This window comes from Mizuhopecten yessoensis, unplaced genomic scaffold, assembly GCF_002113885.1.
Source record: "Mizuhopecten yessoensis strain PY_sf001 unplaced genomic scaffold, ASM211388v2 scaffold10041, whole genome shotgun sequence".
In the NCBI taxonomy this organism is placed as follows: Eukaryota; Metazoa; Mollusca; class Bivalvia; order Pectinida; family Pectinidae; genus Mizuhopecten; species Mizuhopecten yessoensis.
In genome coordinates, this window is record NW_018408349.1 from 21,700 (window position 1) to 36,891 (window position 15,192).

Genomic DNA, 15,192 nt, shown 5'->3' on the forward strand with positions numbered 1-15,192 from the left:
TGTAAGATATTTCTGGACAATAAGTAAGTCTTGCCCATTATTTTTTTGTGACTAAGTGTAAATCTAATCCATTTTTTGTGTGTGACTATGAGTAAGTCTAACACATCGTAAGATATTTTTGGACAATAAGTTAGTCTAACCCACCATAAGATATTTTTCGACAATAAGTATGTCTAACCCATTGTAAGATATCATTGGACTATAAATAAGTCTAACCCATTAAAATATATTATTGGACTACAAATAAGTCTAACCCACTGTAAGATATTATTGGACTATAAGTAAGTCTAACCCACTGTAAGATATTTTTGGACAATAAGTAAGTCTAACCCATTGTAAGATATTTTTGGACAATAAGTTAGTCTAACCCACCATAAGATATTATTGGACTATAAGTAAGTCTAACCCACTGTAAGATATTTTTGGACAATAAGTAAGTCTCGCCCATTGTAAGATATTTTTGGACAATAAGTTAGTCTAACCCACCATAAGATATTATTGGACTATAAGTAAGTCTGACCCACTGTAAGATATTATTGGACTATAAGTAAGTCTAACCCATTGTAAGATATTATTTGACTATAAGTAAGTCTAACCCACTGTAAGATATTTCTGGACAATAAGTTAGTCTTGCCCATTATTTTTTTTGTGACTAAGTGTAAATCTAATCCATTTTTTGTGTGTGACTATGAGTAAGTCTAACACATCTTAAGATATGTTTGGACAATAAGTTAGTCTAACCACCATAAGATATTTTTGGACAATAAGTATGTCTAACCCATTGTAAGATATCATTGGACTATAAATAAGTCTAACTCATTATAAGATATTATTGGACTATGAGTTAGTCTAACCCACTGAAAGATATTTTTGGACAAGAAGTAAGTCTAACCCACCATAAGATATTTTTGGACAAGAAGTAAGTCTAACCCTCCATAAGATATTATTGGACTATGAGTTAGTCTAACCCACTGTAAGATATTTTGGACAAGAAGTAAGTCTAACCCACTTTAAGATATTTTTGGACAATAAGTTAGTCTAACCCACTGTAAGATATTTTTGGACAAGAAGTAAGTCTAACCCACCATAAGATATTATTGGACTATAAGTAAGTCTTACCCATTGTAAGATATTTTTGGACAAGAAGTAAGTCTAACCCACCATAAGATATTATTGGACTATAAGTAAGTCTTACCCATTGTAAGATATTATTGGACAAGAAGTAAGTCTAACCCACCATAAGATATTATTGGACTATAAGTAAGTCTTACCCATTGTAAGATATTATTGGACTATAAGTAAGTCTAACCCACTGTAAGATATTTTGGACAAGAAGTAAGTCTAACCCACTGTAAGATATTTTTGGACAATAAGTTAGTCTAACCCATTATAAGATATTTTTGGACAATAAGTTAGTCTAACCCACCATAAGATATTATTGGACTATAAGTAAGTCTAACCCACTGTAAGATATTTCTGGACAATAAGTAAGTCTTGCCCATTGTTTTTAATTTGTGACTATGAGTTAATCTAATCCATTGGTTTCTTTTGTGACTATGAGTAAGTCTAACACATCCTAAGATATTTTTGGACAATAAGTTAGTCTAACCCACCATAAGATATTATTGGACTATAAGTAAGTCTAACCCACTGTAAGATATTTCTGGACAATAAGTAAGTCTTGCCCATTGTTTTTAATTTGTGACTATGAGTTAATCTAATCCATTGGTTTCTTTTGTGACTATGAGTAAGTCTAACACATCCTAAGATATTTTTGGACAATAAGTTAGTCTAACCCACCATTAGATATTTTTGGACAATAAGTAAGTCTTGACCATTATTTTTTTGTGACTAAGTGCAAATCTAATCCATTTTTTGTGTGTGACTATGAGTAAGTCTAACACATCGTAAGATATTCTTGGACAATAAGTTAGTCTAACCCACCATTAGATATTTTTGGACAATAAGTAAGTCTAACCCACCATAAGATATTTTTCGACAATAAGTATGTCTAACCCAGTATAAGATATTATTGGACTATAAGTAAGTCTAACCCACTGTAAGATATTTTTGGACAAGAAGTAAGTCTAACCCATTGTAAGATATTTTTGGACAATAAGTTAGTCTAACCCATTGTAAGATATTTTTGGACAATAAGTTAGTCTAACCCACCATAAGATATTATTGAACTATAAGTAAGTCTAACCCACTGTAAGATATTTCTGGACAATAAGTAAGTCTTGCCCATTGTTTTTTTTTGTGACTATGAGTGAATCTAATCCATTGGGTTTTTTTTGTGACTATGAGTAAGTCTAACACATCGTAAGATATTTTTGGACAATAAGTTAGTCTAACCCACCATAAGATATTTTTGGAAAATAAGTATGTCTAACCCATTGTAAGATATTATTGGACTATAAGTATGTCTAACCCATTGTAAGATATTATTGGACAATAAGTAAGTCTAACCCATTGTAAGATATTATTGGACTATAAGTAAGTCTTGACCATTTTGTTTTTGTGACTATGAGTAAGTCTAATCCAATTTTTGTGTGTGACTATGAGTAAGTCTAACACATCGTAAGATATTTTTGGACTATGAGTATACTATGAGTAAGTCGGACTTTTAGCAAGATATTTGTGGATTATATGCAAGCTCAAACATTTGTTACATTTATTGAGTTTAGTGACATAAGGATCACAGGTGTTTTAGCATTGCAAAATACGAAATTCATTATCACTATTTATTGATATTAGTGTTTGCGTTTCAGACATTATTGGTTGTTTCGGTTCTGGTTCATTAGTAAAAATAACACTGACAAATGGTGTTCTATTGCACTATATGCAGTGAGAGCCTGGTCTGAGGTCGATAGTGTACGGCACCTTACTAACTCGGTGGCCGTCAGATTGATTAGTAAAGGAAAAATCATTATTGAAACAATGTTCCAGATATCGCGGGCTAACATATTTCATGATATGACCGTTCAGGTAAAAATTCCATAACGATTTTTTACAATTTGCTTTTCATAAGTAGCAAATTTCAGAACGCTTATTGAAGCAATCGTTGTTTAGTCGGTGTTTTGTGACGTGTAAGTGTGAGATCAAAGGTAGTTTGTATGTGTGATGTACGTGTGTGATGACAGAAAGTTTGTATGTGTGATGTACATGTGTGATCACAGGTAGTTTCTATGTGTGTGATCACAGGTAGTTTGTATGTGAGGTATACGTGTGTGATCACAGGTAGTTTGTATGTGTTGTAAGTGTGTGATGACAGTTAGTTTGTATGTGTGATGTACGTGTGTGATGACAGAAAGTTTGTATGTGTGATGTACGTGTATTATGACAGGTAGTTTGTATGTAGGGTGTACGTGTGTGACACAAGTAGTTTGTATGTGGGTGTACCTGTGTGATTACAGGTAGTTTGTATGTATGTTAGGTGTACGTGTATGATCACAGGTAGTTTGTATGTGGGGTGTACGTGTGTGACACAGGTAGTTTATATGTGAGGTGTACGTGTGTAATCACAGGTAGTTTGCATGTGTAATGTACGTGTGTGATCACAGGTAGTTTGTATGTGGGGTGTAACTCTGTGATTACAGGTAGTTTGTATGTAAGGTGTACGTGTATGATCACAGGTAGTTTGTATGTGAGGTGTACGTGAGTGATCACAGGTAGTTTGTATGTGGGGTGTACGTGTGTGACACAGGTAGTTTATATGTGAGGTGTACGTGTGTAATCACAGGTAGTTTGCATGTGTAATGTACGTGTGTGATCACAGGTGGTTTGTATGTGTGATGTACGTGTGTGATCACAGGTAGTTTGTATGTGAGGTGTAACTCTGTGATTACAGGTAGTTTGTATGTGAGGTGTACGTGTATGATCACAGATAGTTTGTATGTGAGGTGTACGTGTGTGATCACAGGTAGTTTGTATGTGAGGTGTACGTGAGTGATCACAGGTAGTTTGCATGTGTGATGTACGTGTGTGATCACAGGTAGTTTGTATGTGTGATGTACGTGTGTGATCACATGTAGTTTGTATGTGAGGTGTACGTGAGTGATCACAGGTAGTTTGTATGTGTGGTGTAAGTGTGTGATCACAGGTAGTTTGTGTGTGTGATGTACGTGTGTGATCACAGGTAGTTTGCATGTGTGATGTACGTGTGTGATCACAGGTAGTTTGTATGTGTGATGTACGTGTGTGATCACAAGAAGTTTGCATGTGTGATGTACGTGTGTGATCACAGGTAGTTTGCATGTGTGATGTACGTGTGTGATCAGAGGTAGTTTGTATGTGTGGTGTACGTGTGTTATCACAGGTAGTTTGTATGTGTGATGTACGTGTGTGATCACAGGTAGTTTGTATGTGGGGTGTGCGTGTGTGATTACAGGTAGTTTGTATGTGGGGTGTACGTGTGTGATCACAGGCAGTTTGTATGTGAGGTGTACGTGAGTGATCACAGGTAGTTTGTATGTGGGGTGTGCGTGTGTGATCACAGGTAGTTTGTATGTGTGGTGTAAGTGTGTTATCACAGGTAGTTTGTATGTGTGATGTACGTGTGTGACCACAGGTAGTTTGTATGTGGGGTGTACGTGTGTGATCACAGGTAGTTTGTATGTGTGGTGTAAGTGTGTGATCACAGGTAGTTGGTATGTGTGATGTACATGTGTGATCACAGGTAGTTTGTATGTGGGGTGTACGTGTGTGATCACAGGTAGTTTGTATGTGGGGTGTGCGTGTGTGATCACAGGTAGTTTGTATGTGGGGTGTGCGGGTGTGATTACAGGTAGTTTGTATGTGGGGTGTACGTGTGAGATCACAGGTAGTTTGTATGTGGGGTGTGCGTGGGTGATTACAGGTAGTTTGTATGTGTGATGTACATGTGTGATCACAGGTAGTTTGTATGTGGGGCGTGCGTGTGTGATTACAGGTAGTTTGTATGTGTGATGTACGTGAGAATGTTATACAGAAACAGGTGTCCTGTATCATGCCAGCCATGCATTGTTAATGCACAATTACCAGACCTGGACTGGACACAGCGGCCCTCTTTAATGATGATTAGGTGTTACGTACTAAACAATTCAATTGTAGTCAGCACGTGTTGTCTACAATCGTGCAATATATATCCAATGTTGATTAAAAACGGAAGTAATTATTCTGTCGTATATCATCAAAGTAGTGATTACAAATAACTAGAAAGAATTTCCATTAGTTGAGATAAAGGAGGCAGAATGACTTGTATCAGTCAGGATGGGGGGTCTGGTACTGACGGGGTATTATGGAATAGACTCTACATGACAAGAAGTGAATTATTAGGAAAGCTTACTTTTGATTATTGAAGATTGATACAATGATGATAGTTTGAAAAGAAGTTTCAACTGTAAATATTTGCTTATTCCTAACACCTACTGTAAACATAGGGTTTAACATATGGACATCTTCTAGTTTTTGTTCTTAGTGTTTGGTTCTGTGTGGAGTTAAATACCACTTATTGTTTATCTTATCGTCCTATTTTAAAGTATGAATTGTTATTACAGAGACCTCCGTCCACCAACTCAGGACTATAGCCACCAAGACAGTTTATTCGGGGTGAGTGTTTGAACAATATTGAATTATATCGTTAAGATTACAATCCAAAACACCTTCGTCAATTTAGCACAAGATCTCAAACAGGCCTGTATCGTTCAGCTGTTCTTCCTCTCACATCTGTGACTTACCAAGAGAGAACATGCCAACCTGATATACAAATGTTAAGGTTCGATACTCTTTACATTACGGGTCACTTTTGAATATTTTATAACCTGGAAATGTGTACCCTCTGAATCTTTGTTGGCAGATTTTAACATCTTCACCTTAAATGCTGGTCATGGTCATTCATTCAGATACCCCACTTTCATAGCACTTCACACCATTAAGCTGTAGGCCAACTTTCATGACCCTAGGTATCTTGGTTATTCAGAAGAATTCGTTTAAAGGTATAAACACATTTTACCCTTGATACTTTGAAAATGTGCCGAGTCTCATTAGTTGGAACAATCATGATAGTCATTCGTCCAAGCATGCTACTGACAAAATATCACCGCCCTTGTCCTCCTCGTGGTTCAGAAGAAACCGTTTACAGTTTTAATCATATTTGACCACTCTAACCTTAAATAGGAGTGAAGGTCGTTTATTTAGACAAACTTGATAACCCTTAATCACAGCATGCATCTCGCAAAATATCATCACTTTTCATTTCTTGGATATTCAGATAAAGCCATTTCAATGTTCAAATACAATTGACCCATGTGACCCTAAAAATGGATCAAGGTCATTTGTTCGAACAAAATTGATAGCCCTTTATTCCAGCAAGCTTCTCACCAAATGTCATGACCCTCTTTGTTACTTAGATGAAGTCGTTTAAAATCGCAAACACATTTGGCCCCTGTGACCTTGAATATGGGTGAATAATATGCACTTAAACAAATTGTTGGCTCTCCATCCCAGCATGCCACTGGCCAATCATTATCGTCACTCTAACTCTAGGTCCCGTAGTTATACAGAAGAAGTTGTGTCTAAAGTACAACGGTTGACGACGAATGATCTCCTGCTAGAATAATGTATGGGTTTTAACTTTTATTTACATTAAATCTTTATATGTACTCACTCTCCCATTGTCATAGGAAACTTTAACGTCGTCTGTGAACAGTCATTTTAAATCCACATTCTACGTATAATTTATTTTCCCCTCACAGAGCTTTTATAAACAGGTCTAGCACCTATTTAATATGTTTAAATCCCGTACTAATCTAGCAGTGAAATGGGATTATACTGTTTTGACCAAACGACTTGTTGTCTCACTTTTACTGTATACTTAACCACGAAGGTGTGTGGAGCAATATATACCTAATTGATTTACAGAAATGTTAGTCTACAAATCCCTAATACCACGTACCCCCAGTATACGTATTGTCTTCGAAAATATACCCCCAACAGTGTACAATTATGAAGAGGAAAAACTAATTTGTTTTTATTAAGAACTGCAAATGTTTGGAATAGCTTACCTAAAAATGTAGTATGTGCTAACAATTTAAACCGTTTCAAAATTGAACTGGATAAACACTGGGATAACATTGATTCATTATATAACTTCAAAGCTAGTGTTGCGACAATTACAAATCTTTTTATTATAACAATTCTCGTGTATTGAGTCTGGTGTAGAGGGTATGAAATTCTGTACCAGAAATATATCATTAAATACGATTTTGAGCAAGAGACACTTCCAGAGTGTTCATTAGAGCGACAGGGGTCGGCAATATTTACTAGTGTTTTCAATACATAAAACGGTTTAGTCTCACCTAACATACATTTCTAATTTGGTTATAGTCTGTTTCAAAATTATGTAGATGGTATTGTAATACCACGGACTTACATAACAATCTAATCTAATTCCGTGGTAATACATATTATAATAAAGAACTTATGTCTACTTTAATCAGAGAAATATTCCATTTTCTTTGTATTACGTGGCAGTAGATGAAATATGAATATTAAAAAACAAAATGGATACATTTAGTTAACCTGAAAATAACGATCTTACAGATATTATAACAGGTACAGTACTAGCCGCCTACATGTTATTAAAATCTTAAATTATTGTTGATTAAGTAAAGCCTCATTAACTAATCTTAATATCAAAGATTGTTTAAAATTTTGTAATGCATTGTCTATAAATTTCAACTAATACAATAACAGTTGACTGAATGTTGTTTTTATATTTCCTTTATGTTATAGTTATGTCTGCAAAATTTCAATCTCAAGCTGATTTTGTGTGGACATACACTGTAGATAGGAAAAATAATTATAATTTTCACTTATCATAATATCACAAATGTCAATATTGTCAACATTTATTCAAAGCTTGGGCTGTTGGCTCTTATATGTGGTACATGATGTACAAAAACGATGTATAGAGATGATGTACATAATACACAATATAATCAACTAAGAGGTTTTGATAGTTTCAAAGATAAACTTCCTTAATATACATATACATAACTGTTTACTATTTTTCACACTTAACAACTGAATAGTTGGAAAACCGCACTCTTAGATTTTGAAATTTATTACAAATTAACAGAAGCAAAATTCAAGCAAGTATTTAATCTACTGAGACATACATGTATTCTATACTTAACAGGAATATACTTCGTAAGATAAAATTGAAGAAAACAAATCGTACCATATACCGCCATAAAGTTTTGGTTAATGTGGTATAAACGGAATAGTAAAATTTTAATGAAACTACTTTGAATATGTGTTTACTATATTATACTGCATAAATAATGGAGTAATGTGTACAATATGATGTACAGTTAACGTGAAATGACCCTTCGTTGTCATTTTAAATGATTACATTATTAGCTTACCTGGCCCGAAGGGCCAAGTGAGCTTATGGCATGGGCCGTCGTCCGTCCGTCCGTCGTCATCTTTTTACTTTAAACAACTTCTTCTCAGTAACCAAAAGGCCTAGGGTGATGATATTTGGCCAGAAGCATGCTTGGATGAAGGGCTACCAAGTTTGTTCAAATAAATGACCTTCATCAATTTTCAAGGTCACAGGGGTAAAATATTTTAAAATCTTTAAACAACTTCTTCTGAATAACCAAGAGCCCTAGGATGATGATATTTGGCCAGTAACATGCTGGAATGAAGGACTACCAAGTTCAAATGAATGATCTTGACATATATATTTTAAGGTTACAGGGGTCAAATATGTTTAAAACCATTGAATGACTTCTTTTCTTAATAAGCAAAAGGCCAAGGGTGATGATATTTGGCCATTAACATGCTGGGATGAAGGACTACCAAGTGAATTATCTTTGCCCATATTCAAGGTCACAGTGGTCAATATATGTTTAAATCTTTAAATGAATTGTTCTGTATAACCAGAAGGTCCAGGTTAATGATATTTTTCCAGAAGCATGCTGGGTTGGAAGACTATAAACTCTGTTCAACCTAATATTATAATGTCCTTGTTCGACATTCAAGGTCACAGGTGTCATATGCTTAAATCTTTTAATAGGTTCTTATGAATGAAACACTGATATTTTGCCTGTAGCTGTATTTTAGTCCACTTTTAAGATTACAAGAGTGAGATTAATACCAGGTGAGCGATGCAGGCCCATTGGGCCTCTTGTATTAATGGAATACTAGTAACTCGGGCTGAACTTATATATTTTTGAAACATTCATTGAAAACAAGCTTACATGAGCAATTTATTCAACAATGGTATAAGGATGGTACAACCTTGACCAGAGAAATAATAATAAAGCGTGCCGCTACTTCTTCGATACCGGAAGAAATGTGACCAATGTTGCCACAAGTGGCGATCTTGGTTGGAGTTCCTGTGACGTCGAACAGAAATTGGAGGTCTGTAGGCTTTGATTAAGGATTAATGGAACCGCTCACGATATACTAGTCTATAAAATACATTAGTGGTCAAAAGGAAAACGGAGAAGTTGAGAATGTCGTGTAAACAAATTTAAGTTAAAAGTCGAAACCGGTCGGTATTCTCGTCCAGTTACACCTTAACAATATCGACTTTGGACGCTGCTTAATATCATGTTTCGCATGTTTAGCTTTATATAATTATGTACAGTGCTAGTGATGTTACTTATTTTAAGGTGTGATAATGACTTTTAGTGTCTCATAAGCCAGATTTGGCTGGATGTCGATAACTGATCGATTTAAATTTTGCAATACATGTAGCTATTACTTTTTTTGTAAAATCTGCTGTAGTTTCAATGTATATCGATATGTGACACTTAAATAAAACAAATTGTATTGTATTGTAATACTATGTAAAGTTAGGACATTTCATCTGATATTCTCTATTATTATGATGAAGACTATAATAGATGAAGTGGAAACAATTTTATAAATAAATAAAATTGTGCACCAAAAATCAATCCTATGTATACGTTCATATTCACATGGTAAGACACTTTATAGTACAGACTATAGTTTACCTGTAATTAAATCCTATTGTTCTCTAACTGACACCAAATCTCACCAAGCATACATCCAACACCTTACCTGTATATAGGAAAATACCAAGTGTATGGTAGGTGAGACGACACCAATAAAACAGTGATCTCTTTTTCTCGCTAACTTTACCTGTGTCCACTTTGACCTGATGACAACAAACTAATCTCTTTAAATATAAGTTATATGGGAAGAATAAAATCTGAATTTGAAGTATTGCTGGCCTCAATTTCATTGACATTTGTAAAGTAAGATGATTATTTTAAGTTTCCCAAGAGGAAAGCATTATTGGAGCATTGAAGTTAAAGAAAAATCTTCATTCAAAGACAATTTCTGAACTTTCATTCAACTTTCATGGAGCATCTAAAGTTAACGAATTTTCATAAGTTAAGGGACGTTTGTGAAACAAGGACTAGATTATTTGGTACATGGTATCTAATTGATTGTCAAAAGTGTTATAAACAACGAGAAACTAGTTCCTTATAAACATGATGTATACCGTTATCAACATTCATAAAAGAAATCAATAGGAATCTTTGAGAGAACAAAAATCAATTCTGCACCGTTCACAATATTTTACAGACTTAAATACCCTATCAAGCTGCACGTACAAGTAATCCTTTTTATTACATCGCTCCCACAACTTAAATACTCCGAGCTTTGGCCTCCTTCACTTTCATTAATCTCTGCCAGGTTGTGATTGTCGAATGTGATCAATCCTGTGTATTGATTAGATTAAAACTCCAGGTAACAAGTATAGGTTTTAGCTTACCCCTATTTTAATCCGTCCTGTACCTGATATATTTGTTCAATTATGTGCACATTGCTTGTTAAATGTATGAAAGTGATTGCAAGCCTTTGTTATTTGTTTTCACGATTATAACCATTACTATTATCCATATGATGTAAAGCGCCTTAGAGTAATTTTACAAATTATATAGGGCGCTATATAAATGTTGTATATTATTATTATTATTATTATTATTATATGACAACCATTATAAGTAATCACGTTTCTTGAGAAGGGGAAATACAAGGTATCTTGCCAAAGCAAACAACAAATAAAATAAGTCTGTTTTTATATTGATACGTTATAAAGTATATCATTGTAAGCTCGTATCATATATGCCTTCAGGATACATCTACATCTGATCAAACGATGAAACGGTAGAATTCAATATCAAATGTAATTTAGGATTAAGACAAGTAGCGTGATAATACAGATTTAATCTGAAAAAATAGGGTTTCAATTCCTTGTTATATCTTAAATCCTTAATTTTAAAGTTGCAAAATTTCAAGAATCTTTTTTAAACTCTATTCTTACATTCAAATTGCTTAACAGTTCTTAAATTTTACAACAACAATATTCTCCATATCAACATTTCCGCATGACATTAAACCTTGGAATCACCTCATAACGGGTTTAAATTGTGTCCCCGTGTGGATTAACTTACCGATATTTACCAAGTGTGCAGCTTCACAGTCATATTTTATCAAATAGGATTTAATAATACCACGGCATGTCACCGTGGGACACTTACTTTATATACTTTATATGCATTTTTGTATCTTAAACCATTTATTTCTATTGTGTGATTGGTATTTTTCTAAATAAAGACACCAAATCTGCTCTGCGTATTAAATGAGCTTTGTGTAGCATTGCAATGGTGGACTTAGCTTTATTCTCTCTTCTTTTACCTTCGTGTATCAAATATCTTCATAGATACAACCATCCCTTGCAAAGTCTACAAATATCAATACTTCAACATTTCCCTTAAGGTTATAGTTTGCTTTACAAATTTTGGAGAATAAAAATGATGCGTCCGTTTCAATTTGTCATACTAATCATATGGTTCCACTCCGACTGCTTTTCCTTTAGCGGCAATTCGTTTGTCTTCCTCCAAGTAGAAACACAACTAGCCAGGAGGAAATCATTCCAGGAATGCCACAATTCTCGAGTTTATGGATTAGGCGTTGTGAGAAGCTTTCATAAATCAAATACCATCAACACATCTACCTTTATCAAATATATCTGTCCATTAGTCTTAACAAGTTGCAGAACCATAGATTAGCTATCACTGCACTTTGCTGATTTTTTCACCTGGTTCATAATATGACTCGCAGTTAATGATAATTGTTGTCATCCTTCATTGCTACAGTGCATTGGAAATAGTGAGTTCCATTTGGTATATGTAAGAGAAAAAAATGCGCATGAAATATGATCTTCCTCAGATTAAAGTCGTATAGTTATTTCAACGTATTTTTTTCATGAGAAAGAATCCTCTTCGTCTCGAATTATATCGTTATATTGTATCAATACGTTTCACTTTACTATTAAAACAACGATTTGTCAGTTTGATTTATATTTCTTTGCTTCAGAATGCATTTTCATCAAGATCCAATTTCATCGTCCACCCCGAATGGCTGTCTGAGAATGTCGACCCTCCCCTATCGCGACCGATGAATCGCCCTCCTTGGCCATGGGAGCAGCCGAAGTACCGCCAGAACATCAAACTATCCCAACTTAATGGCAATGACACTTCAAACGTTAACAAAGCAGATCAAAACCGAACAGGAAACGAAAAAGCAAATGAAACTGAGCATGTTGGTGGACAAGGATGTGAGGTTCAGGAAAACGGATACCTACCGGTACCCAAGTATCCTCCAAGTCTGTACAGTTTTGGACAAAACTCAGCCTATATGGACGCTAATGGAAGTACAGTTGAATATAACTGACCCATTTGACATTTAGATAAAATAACAAATCTCAGCATGGTTATGTCATCCACGCAAGAATTGACCATTAAACTTAGACTAGCATGACAGAAACATTACAAAAGCGTTGCTCAACAGGGACTTTTATATGAAGCCTATTGCAAGACAACTAAGAAGTGTGAAGTTATAAATTGTATCAAGTAACTTATACCCGTTTCCTCAGTAAGTCTGTTCCACATGTATTTACAGAAAACATAAGTAACATAAACACCCCTTCAGTATGTGGTCCTATCAGTTGATTACATTCGCTAATGACCTGTTAATAATGAGCTACGTGTCATCATGAAGCTACTAAAGACAAACAAGGGGCATGAAATCAGCATGTACCTGTATGCAGTAGATAAGCTTTAGTTTTAGGGAATTCAAACACACATGTTTCTTGATTTCATTTATAGGTTTATTTTAAAACAGTACATCATGAAGGTAGAAATAATATTGTGGAAATAGAGTCTAAATATTCATTATTTAAACAAAGAGTAGTGCTAGCTAAATCACGATTTAGACCGATCTCTAAAGAGATTTATTCCAGTACTTGCCGTGGGGTGAAGTTTTTATTTGACCATATACGTTGAGCCCACCATACCTTAAAATTATACCAGACTTGCTGTGATCGTTTTGATGACATTTTATATAAAAAAAATCACGGTAAATGTTGAAAACTATTTCTTATACCAATCAGTATTGTTGTGTTTTTCTGTGCGTTGTTCATCCCTTTTCTGGACTACGTATGTTTATGCCGATGTTTTACTACTATTTACTACTAGTCCGCCATCTCACTACGAAACCAAGTCTTTTATTTAAGTAATAACTTCCGGTTATCATGTGTTATTACCACTTATAGGCGAGTAGACATGTTGACTACTTTCTCGATTGCTATCATAGCTTTAGTTGAATTAGCGTTGGATTTAGACGACTAACGTGGCTTTGTGGTTATGATACCTGATTATCCAGGTGAGTTGTTACCTTTCTACCTATACCAGTTGTGTGCGTTTTATGTTTATATGCTTTGTTTCCCTGTGTTTCTATATAGACTTTATGATAAAATATGTCAGTGTTAGTTTCCGTGTTGTTTATTACAAATCAAAACCAAGGTACTTAATTAGGTATACGTAGCCATGCAACTTTCCATTGTTTATGATTATTGTCATTAAATATAAATAATATAAAGATATTTATGGTTATGAAACATTTCAATGTTAATAATTATAGACAGTTATGGTGTTGATACCAGTTTGTATATCGTTAAATATCAATTTTGAAACTTAATGTTATTTATCATGCTATCATTCAGAATGAAATTCTGACAGCGTTTCTCAGTAAAGCTGTTTTGTGATATACTGTTAGCATGTTGAAGAATGACAGTCACTGATTAGACAGATTACATGACGAATGGAGAGCTACACTTGTATATGTATTTAGTACTATTGAGGCATCCCATCACAAAAAAAACAACACGTATATATATATAGAAGTCATAGTTATACTGATGTGAAGACATGTTGATTATTTTTTCTGTCTATCATGACACCATACTGTTGTAATTTCTAAGTTAAGTGATATCGGCTATGACCGAGATATTTACCTTTTCTACAGATCTTAGAACAGAAAACATTTTACACTTTTTGTTTTGACATTGTTGGCTTTTCTTCGATTTGCTTTATATTTGATGGTTAAAGTTCTGTTTTCGTTGTTAGCTTATTGCTCTGTTGGACTGTGACACCGTATGCTTATTGTTGTCCCCATTGCTCATTAAACAGTATTAAAGTGGTACTGCCACATGTTAACGAGTATTATGTTTGGTGAAATGTTGTACTTTGTAATTATTCAACTATTTATTCGAAAACAAATAGAAATATAGTAAATTATATATATTTACATTTTTGAGTGTTGTTTTTTTAGCTCTTCTTCTCAACCAATAGGAGGATTTTGACCAAATTTGCTCTGGAGCATCTTTGGACAAAGGAGCCTCAAGTTTGTATAAACGGAGGGTGTGGCCCCTCTGGGGGCATGGGGGGATTTAAACCAAATGCAGTCTGAAGCATGTTTAGGGACAAAAGAATCAATTTTGTATAAACTGAGGTGTGTGGACCGCCTTCTTTGGGGCAGATGAGTGGGGCCCATTAGGGGAAATAGAGGAAAACATTAAAGATCCTTCTCCTTCTGTACCGTTGAAGGGATTTTAACCAGACTTGTTCTAGAGAATCTTTGGGCAAAGTGAATTGAATATTGATAAATGGAAAATACCAGGTGAGCTATTAAGGCCCCTGGGCCTCTTGTTTGTTTTAACTATGTGATTTAGCATAACAATAGAACCTCGTTAATCTGGAAATATGTCCCAGGTCTCTTTCCAGATAGTTACATTTTAAACTGTTTAAATTTTAAAAAAGACAT

General features: G+C 34.6%; 1 long non-coding RNA gene across 1 annotated transcript in view; it reads left to right on the plus strand.

The window, feature by feature from the left end:
* LOC110459335 overlaps window positions 1-14,672 on the plus strand; it is a 21,072-nt gene extending 6,400 nt beyond the window's left edge. The window contains exons 2-3 of the long non-coding RNA XR_002463883.1: window positions 5,538-5,589; window positions 12,406-14,672. This is a non-coding gene — a long non-coding RNA (uncharacterized LOC110459335). The remainder of the gene's footprint in view (window positions 1-5,537; window positions 5,590-12,405) is intronic.
* Window positions 14,673-15,192: the final 520 nt, after the last annotated feature.